The sequence below is a fragment of the Saimiri boliviensis genome, chromosome 1 (assembly GCF_048565385.1).
Source record: "Saimiri boliviensis isolate mSaiBol1 chromosome 1, mSaiBol1.pri, whole genome shotgun sequence".
Classification (NCBI taxonomy): Eukaryota; Metazoa; Chordata; class Mammalia; order Primates; family Cebidae; genus Saimiri; species Saimiri boliviensis.
In genome coordinates, this window is record NC_133449.1 from 103318883 (window position 1) to 103326936 (window position 8054).

General features: G+C 44.9%; 1 long non-coding RNA gene across 1 annotated transcript; it reads right to left on the reverse strand.

The window, feature by feature from the left end:
• Window positions 1-1782: 1782 nt before the first annotated feature.
• LOC141581269 (uncharacterized) lies at window positions 1783-7621 on the reverse strand. Its single transcript, XR_012513839.1, has 2 exons — window positions 7502-7621; window positions 1783-2019 (listed from the first exon to the last, which is right to left on the reverse strand). It is a non-coding gene; the product is annotated as an uncharacterized LOC141581269 (long non-coding RNA).
• Window positions 7622-8054: the final 433 nt, after the last annotated feature.

The following is an 8054-nucleotide window of genomic DNA, read 5'->3' on the forward strand; positions in this document are numbered from 1 at the left end:
GTTGCAGTGGCTCACACCTGCATTGTAATCCCAATGCTTTGAGAGATCAAGGCAGATACATTGCTTGAACCCACAAGTTTGAGACTAAACTGGACAACACGGTGAGACCTCATCTCTACAAAAAATTTTAAAAATTAACAACATGGTGGCTCGTACCTCTATTCCCAGCTACTTGGGAAGCTGAAGCAGGAGGATCACTTGAGGTTGGGAAGTTGAGGCTGTAGTGAACCATGATCATGCCACTGTACTCCAGCCTGCAGCCTTGGGAAACAGTAAGACTATGTCTCAAAGAATAATAAAAAATTTTTTAAAGGGCTGGGTGTGGCCAGAAGCAGTGGCTCACACCTGTAATCCCAGCACTTTGGGAGGCCAAGACAGGTGGATTAGGAGGTCAAGTTTGAAACTAGCCTGACCAACATGGTGAAACCCTGTCTCTCCTAAGAATACAAAAATTAGCCGGGTGTGGGGGCATGTGGCTAAGGCAGGAGAATCACTTGAACCCTGGAGATGGAGGTTGCAGTGAGCCCAGATGGCACCACTGCACTCTAGTCTGGGCAACAGAGCAAGACTCCATATCAGAAAAAAACAAAACAAAAACCTCATAAGGTACTGTGGGAGAGAGACAAGTAAACACTTATCCATTTATTTATTATTTATTGAAAGACAATTATGTATCAGGCATTGTGCTAGATCCCCATAATTGCAATATAATGTACGATAAAAGTGACAGCTACTATTTATTGAAGTGCACCATAATATGCATTATCTTACCAGTCTTCATACAGCCCTTTGCTATAATACATACATATATAGATTGTACAGATTTTGTTTTTAATTTTTTAATTAATTTTTTTTTTTTTTTTTTTTTTTTTGAGATGAAGTCTCACTCTGTCGCCCAGGCAGGAGTGCAGTGGCTTGATCTCGGCTCATTGCAAACTCTGTCTCCTGGGTTCAAGCAATTCTCCTGCCTTAGCCTCCCTAGTAGCTGAGATGATAGGCAGGTGCCACTATACATGGCTAATTTTTGTATTTTTAGTGAGTCAGGGTTTCACCATGTTGGCCAGGGTAGTCTCGAACTCCTGACCCACCTCAGCAACCCAAAGTACTGGGATTGCAGACATGAACCACCACTCCTGGCCTAGTTTTTTGTTTCTTTTTTTCAGATGGAGTCTCACTTTGTCACCCAGGCTGGAGTGTAGTGGCGCTTGGCTCACAGCAACCTCTGCCTCCTGGGATCAAGTGATTGTCTTGCCTCAGCCTCCTAAGTAACTAAGGATTACAGGCATGCACCACCATGCCTAGCTAATTTATTTATTTTTTTAATTTTTATTTTGGCTGGTCTTGAACTCCCAGCCTCAGGTGATCCGCCCATCTTGGCCTCCAAAGTGCTTGGATTACAGGCATGAGCCACCATGCCTGGCCTAATTTATTTTTAATGTAGACAGGGTTTCACCATGTTGGCCAGGCTGGTCTGGAACTCCTGACCTCAGGTGATCCATCTACCTCAGCTTCTGAAAGTGCTGGGATTACAGGCATGAGCCACCGGACCTGGCCCTGTTTGTTTTTTATTAGAGATTGAGGACTCACTATGTTTCCTAGGCTAGTTGAAAATCCTGGCATCAAATGATCCTCTCGTCTCAGCCTGGAAAAGTGCTGGGGCTACAGCTGTGACTATTTTACAGATTTGGAAGCAGAGACTCACAGAGAAGCAAAGAGATTTGCCTGATGTTACACAGTATATTAGGATTCTCCCAAGAACAGAATATGTAGGATACATACAGAGAGAGATGAGAGGGGATTTATTAGGGAAATTGACTTCTGGGATTATGGAGGCCAAGAAGCCCTAGGATAAGCCATCTACAAGCTGGAGAACTGGAAAGTTAGTAGCATGGCTCAGTCCAAGCCTTTCCGTTCTAGGCTGAAGGCCTGAGAACATTGGGGGTGCGCTGGTACAAGTCCCAGAGTCAGAAGGCGGGAGACCCTGGAGTTCTGATGTTTACTGGCAGACGGCAGATCTCTCTAGAAGGAGAGAGAGAGAAAGTGAGTGAATTCACCTTTCCTGTCTGCCTTTTTGTTCTATCTTGGCCCTCAGCAGACTGAATGGTCCCTACCCACGTGGGTGTGGGTGACTCTTCCTCACTCAATACACTGATTCAGAACGCCGCTCTCTACAGGAAACATCCTCCCAGACATACACAGAAAGAATGCTTTATGAGTTATCTGGGCATCCCTTGATCCAGTCAAGTTGACACATAAAGGTCACCATCACACATAATAAAAATGACAGAGCTAGAATTTGAACCCTGGGCCACTGCCCTCTGCAGTCTCTTAATCTCCGTGGTATACCACTGAAATCAGGGTGGGCTTTTGTTTCTGGGTGCCATTTGAACTGAGTGGCAAGCCTTGCTTAATTTAGCAAGAAATAGGCTGTTGCAGGGACCTGAAATTCCAGACTCCAGGACAGCCAAGAGAAGGAAGGCAAGAGGCTGCCCTGAGCTCCCACAACAGCCACAGGGCTAGGGGAGCAGTGACAAGGGCTTGAACCCGAGGGGCATCTGGTCCTCCGACTGGTCTATAGAACAGACACAATCATCCCCATTTCGCAGAGGAGGCAACTGAGGCTTAGAGAGAGAAACGACCAGTTTCATAGCAGAGGCAGGGAGGCTGGTGTTCTGGCTTAAGACCATCCTGGCACAGTGGATCCCAGCACAGACCAGTGTCTGACTGCTTGGGTCTGAATCCTGCTGCTCTTCTTCTTCTTTTCTTCTTCTTCTTCCTTCTTCTTCTTCTTCCTCCTCCTCCTCCTTCTCCTCCTCTTCTTCTTCCTCCTTCTTCTTCCTCTTTCTTCTTCTTTCTTTTCTTCTTTCTTCTTCTTCCTCCTCCTCTTCCTCTTCCTCCTCCTCCTCTTCTTCTTTTCCTCTTCTTCTTCTCTTTCTTCTTTCTTCTTCTTCTTCTTTGAGACAAGATCAGGCTGGAGTGCTGTGGTGTGATCTCAGCTCACTACAACCTCCCTCTGCCTCCCAGGCTGAAGCGATCCTCCCACCTCAGCCTCTTGAGTAGCTGGAACTACAGGTGTATCCCACCATGCCTGGCTACTTTTGGTATTTTTTATAGAGACGGGTTTCACCATGTTGTCCTAGCTGGTCTCTAGCTCCTGGGCTCAAGAGATCTGCCCATGTCAGCCTCCCAAAGTGCTGGGATTACAGATGTGAGCCACCACACTGGCCTGAATCCTACTTTTCTACCTGCTAGTAATAAGCCTTTGAGTCAGAGCCACAGACTTTCTTTGAACTTCTAATTTCCTTATCTGTACAACTGAGAATTATAATAGGACCTACTTTGTTGAGTGGTTTCAAGAATTAGGTAAAATCGGCCTGGCGTGGTGACTCATGCCTGTAATCCCAGCACTTTGGGAGGCCAAGGTGGGTGGATCACCTGAGGTCAGGAGTTAAGAGACCAGCCTGACCAACATGGAGAAACCCTGTCTCTTTAAAAAAAAATACAAAATACAAAATTAACCAGGCATGATGGCACATGCCTGTAATCCCAGCTACTTGGGAGGCTGAGGCAGGAGAATCACTTGAACTGGGGAGGTGGTGGTTTCAGTGAGCCGAGATTGTGCCATTGTATTCCAGCCTGGACAACAAGAAAGAAACTCCATCTCAAAAAAAAAAAAAAAAAAAAAAAAAATTAAGTGAAATAACCTAAGTAAACATGGCAGACAGGAGCATGAGTCAATATGAATGATTATTATTTCCGTATTCCACATTGCTCGGGGACAAGGTTTTCCCTGAACCAAGTCCATGGGCAGCAGGCCCCTCCAACCTAAGCAATTGGAGAGTGAGCTAAGGCCCCTGGAAAGTGGGGCTGCTGTCATGGGGCCCCATGGCTGACTGGGTATCCTCCTATTGCTCAGATACGTTTGGACCTGGTGTCTCAAGAACAACAGATAGGGTGCTGCAGTTAAGAACTGTGGAAGCCCAGGGAGCTATTGCTTCCTGTCCGAGGCTTCCAAGCAAAGAAGGCCCCAACCTCTTCTCAGAGCAAGGGAATCAGGTGCCAGAACTCTGTATACTTGGAAGGGAGAGATAAACCCATCCCCAACCAATCCTCTCCAGGCTCAGCAGCCAATGACACCACTCCCTGCCAGGTTCAGCCTAGCCCCCACATCAAAGACAAAGGCCTCTCTGATTTTACTAAATATTTCATTTTCTTAGTGTATGTCCTTGAATCCTTGGTGTGACATCCATATAGATTAATTTTTCTTCAAAAAAAGGGACTTTGTGGCTAACACCATTTATTTATTCATTTATCACATCCCAGGAGGTGGCCAGATAACATAGTGTAGGGAATTGATGGGTCTTGAGACCATTTTTTTTTTTTTTTTTAAATAATACAGTTGCTGGGAGCATCCTTTTTTTTTTTTTTTTTTTTTTTTTTTTTTTTTAATAATAGGGTTGCCAGGCGCAGTGGCTCACACCTGTAATTCCAGCACTTTGGCAGTCTGAGGTGAGTGCATCACGAAGTCAGGAGTTCAAGACCAGTCTGGCCAACATGGCCTGTAATCCCAGCTACTCGGGAGGCTGAGGCAGGAGAATTGCTTGAACCCAGCAGGTAGAGGTTGCAGTGAGCAGAGTGCAGCACTGAGATTACAGGCACCTGTCACCATGCCTGGCTAATTTTTGTATTTTTAGTAGAGACGGGGTTTGGTGTAAAGTCTGTATAGTTTGATTTCCCTTCAAAAAAGGTACTTTGTAGCTAACATCATCTATTTATTTATTTTTATTTTTTTTGAGACAGAGTTTCACTCTGTCACCCAGGCTGGAGTGCAGTGGCATGATCTGGGCTCACTGCAACCTCCGCCTACTGGGTTCAAGCAATTCTCCTGCCTCAGCCTCCTGAGTAGCTGGGATTACAGGTGTGTGCCACCATGCTCGAGTAATTTTTATATTTCTAGTAGAGATGAGGTTTTACTCTTTTGGCCAGGCTGGTGTTGATCTCCTGAACTCAAGCGATGCACCTACCTTGGCCTTCCAAAGTGCTGGGATTACAGGCCACTGTGCCTGGCCTCATTTACTTATTTACTTATGAAATCCCAGGAGGAGGCCAGAACATAATGTGTAGAATTGACAAGTCTTCTGACTTGAAGCAAAATTATTTCCTTCTTTAAGTCTCAATTTCTCTTCTGTAAAATGACTCAGTTAGGAGGAGGCCTGAAATCTCTTCTGTGTCTGACAACCATGACATTGAGCCTCTTGAAACTGAAAACTGTGGCATTGCACAAGATCCCATTTTCTTCTCTTGGGGGCCAGGAGTTCTCAAGTGAGGGGTGTTTACAGCATCACGATGCTGTTTACTGTTTTCAGTATTTAGACTCAACCTCGAGACAAAGCACAGAAGATTTAATTATAGCTAGAGAACAAGATGTAAATGTTATCAATAATATATAACTATTAAAAATTGGGAACTGCTTGGGAGGGAAGCCAAGAAGCTTGACAAGGATATTAAATTCCTCATCTTCTGACATGTATTTCTCTAGAGAGAAAGAATTGGGCTGAGTGGTGAGCTCATAATTATTCTCTATATTATTATGCTTTATAATTTATATATGTGATATATTTATTCTCTTTATATTTCAAATATTATTTCTCTAAAAGATAAAAAAAAAAAAAAAGGAATAGAGGCAGCAGATTACCTGAGGTCAGGAGTTCGAGGCCAGCCTGGCCAATATGGTGAAACCCCATCTTTCTACTAAAAATAGAAAAATTATCTGGGCATGGTGGCAGGTGCCTGTAATCCCAGTTACTCGGGAAGCTGAGGCAGGAAAATCCCTTGAACCGGGGAGGCAAACATTGCAGTGAGCCAAGATCGCACCACTGTACTCCAGCCTGGGTGACAAGAGTGAAACTGTTTAAAAAAAAAAAAAGGTAATGAGGCAAAAGATAATTGAAGACATACAATGAATAGAGATCAGCTGTAGCTAAAATGAAAAATTATTTGGTCTCCGGCCAGGTACGGTGGCTTATGTCACTTTGGAGTCCAAGCACTGGGAGTCCAGCACTTTGGGAGGTCAAGGCAGGAGGATGGCTTGAGCTCAGGAGTTCAAGACCAGCCTGGGCAACATAGTGAGACTTGATCTATTAAAAAATATATATTTTTAAAAAAAAAAGAAAATAAACTTAGGTTGTGGTGATGATGTAATACACCAGAAATGTTGACCTAATCACTTTAAATGAGTGAATTATATGGTATGTGAATTATATCGCAATATCACAATAGAAGTTTGTTGGTTTTTGTTTTTTGGGTTTTGAGACAGGCTCTTACTCTGTCACCCAGGCTGCAGTGCAGTGGTGTGAACATAACTTACTTTAGCCTCAAACTCTTGGACTCAATGATTCTCCTACTTCAGCCTCCTGAGTAGCTGGGACTACAGGTGTACACCACCATGTCTGGCTAATTTTCATTAGTTTTTGTAGAGATAGGGTCTTACTATGTTGTCTAAGCTGGTGTCAAACTCTGGGCACAAGTTATCCTCCCAACCTGGCCTCCCAAAGTGCTGGGATTATAGGCATGAGCCACCGCACCTGACCCACTTGTATCATTTCATACACCTCTACGTGGAAGATACTATTCTATCTCCACTTGAGGAAACCAAGAGGTAACATGATTTTCACTGCCAGTAAGTGGCAGAGCTGTGATGAGCCCATCATGGGCATCACTGTGCTAAGCAGTAACAACATGAAAATCCATGTTTGGCCAGGGCGGTGGCTCATGCCTGTAATCCCAGCACTTCGGGAGGCCAAGGCAGGCAGATCATGAGGTCAGTACACCGAGATCATCCTGGCAACATGGTGAAACCCCATCTCTACTAAAAATACAAAAATTAGCTGTTCATGGTGTCACATGCCTGTAATCCCAGCTACTCAGGAGGCTGAGGCAGGAGAATAGCTTGAACGAGGGAGTTGGAGGTTGCAGTGAGCTGAGATTGTGCCACTGTACTCCAGCCTGGTGACACAGTGAGACTTGGTCTCAAAAAAAAAAAAAAAAAAAGGGCCGGGCGCGGTGGCTCAAGCCTGTAATCCTAGCACTTTGGGAGGCCGAGGCGGGTGGATCACAAGGTCAAGAGATCGAGACCATCCTGGTCAACATGGTGAAACCCCGTCTCTACTAAAAATACAAAAAATTAGCTGGGCATGGTGGCGCGTGCCTGTAATCTCAGCTACTCAGGAGGCTGAGGCAGGAGAATTGCCTGAACCCAGGAGGCGGAGGTTGCGGTGAGCCGAGATGGTGCCATTGCACTCCAGCCTGGGTAACAAGAGTGAAACTCCGTCTCAAAAAAAAAAAAAAAAAAAAATGTTGCAGGTCTCACTCCTTCCACTGTCCACAAAGATGATCCAACCAACCCAGTGCTACCAACTGCCCCTATTTGCCTGGGACTCCAGATCCCCCTGGGGTGTAAGACAAAAATCCCATGTAAACTGGGATGAGTTCATCCACTTACCAGAGTCAGTGAGGACTGATTAGATGGATTGTCCACCCCATGTTCTCACCTACTCATGTGTTTGTGGAAGGGCTGTGTCTTGGTCTTGCCACAAGTTACAGGCAGAAAGGGTGGAGCTGGCCAGGCTGGAGCCAGACTGTGGCCGGTGGCAAGAGCTTCCTGCCAGGGTAAAGACCTACAGATCAATGAAACCTGGGCAAAGGGCAAGGGTTCCAATGAGGCCTAGAAAATTCCAGAGTCCAGATACAGGAAGAGGGGTCTATAATTCTCCAGAGTAACTCTCCAACTTTTCAGGCCACATTCATTCACTTACTCACTCATTCAATAAACACTCACTAGCACCTAGCATGTACAAGAACTTAGCTGGTGACAGTGGCCACTCCCTACCCTGAAGGAGCTTTTGATCTAATGGAATAAACAGACAAGGAAGTCAGGGAGATTTACAACCCAGGGCAATAAGGAAGGATAATCCTTCTTTACATATATATATATATATATATATATATATATATATATATAGTCTTGCTTGTTACCCAGGCCGGAGTGCAGTGGT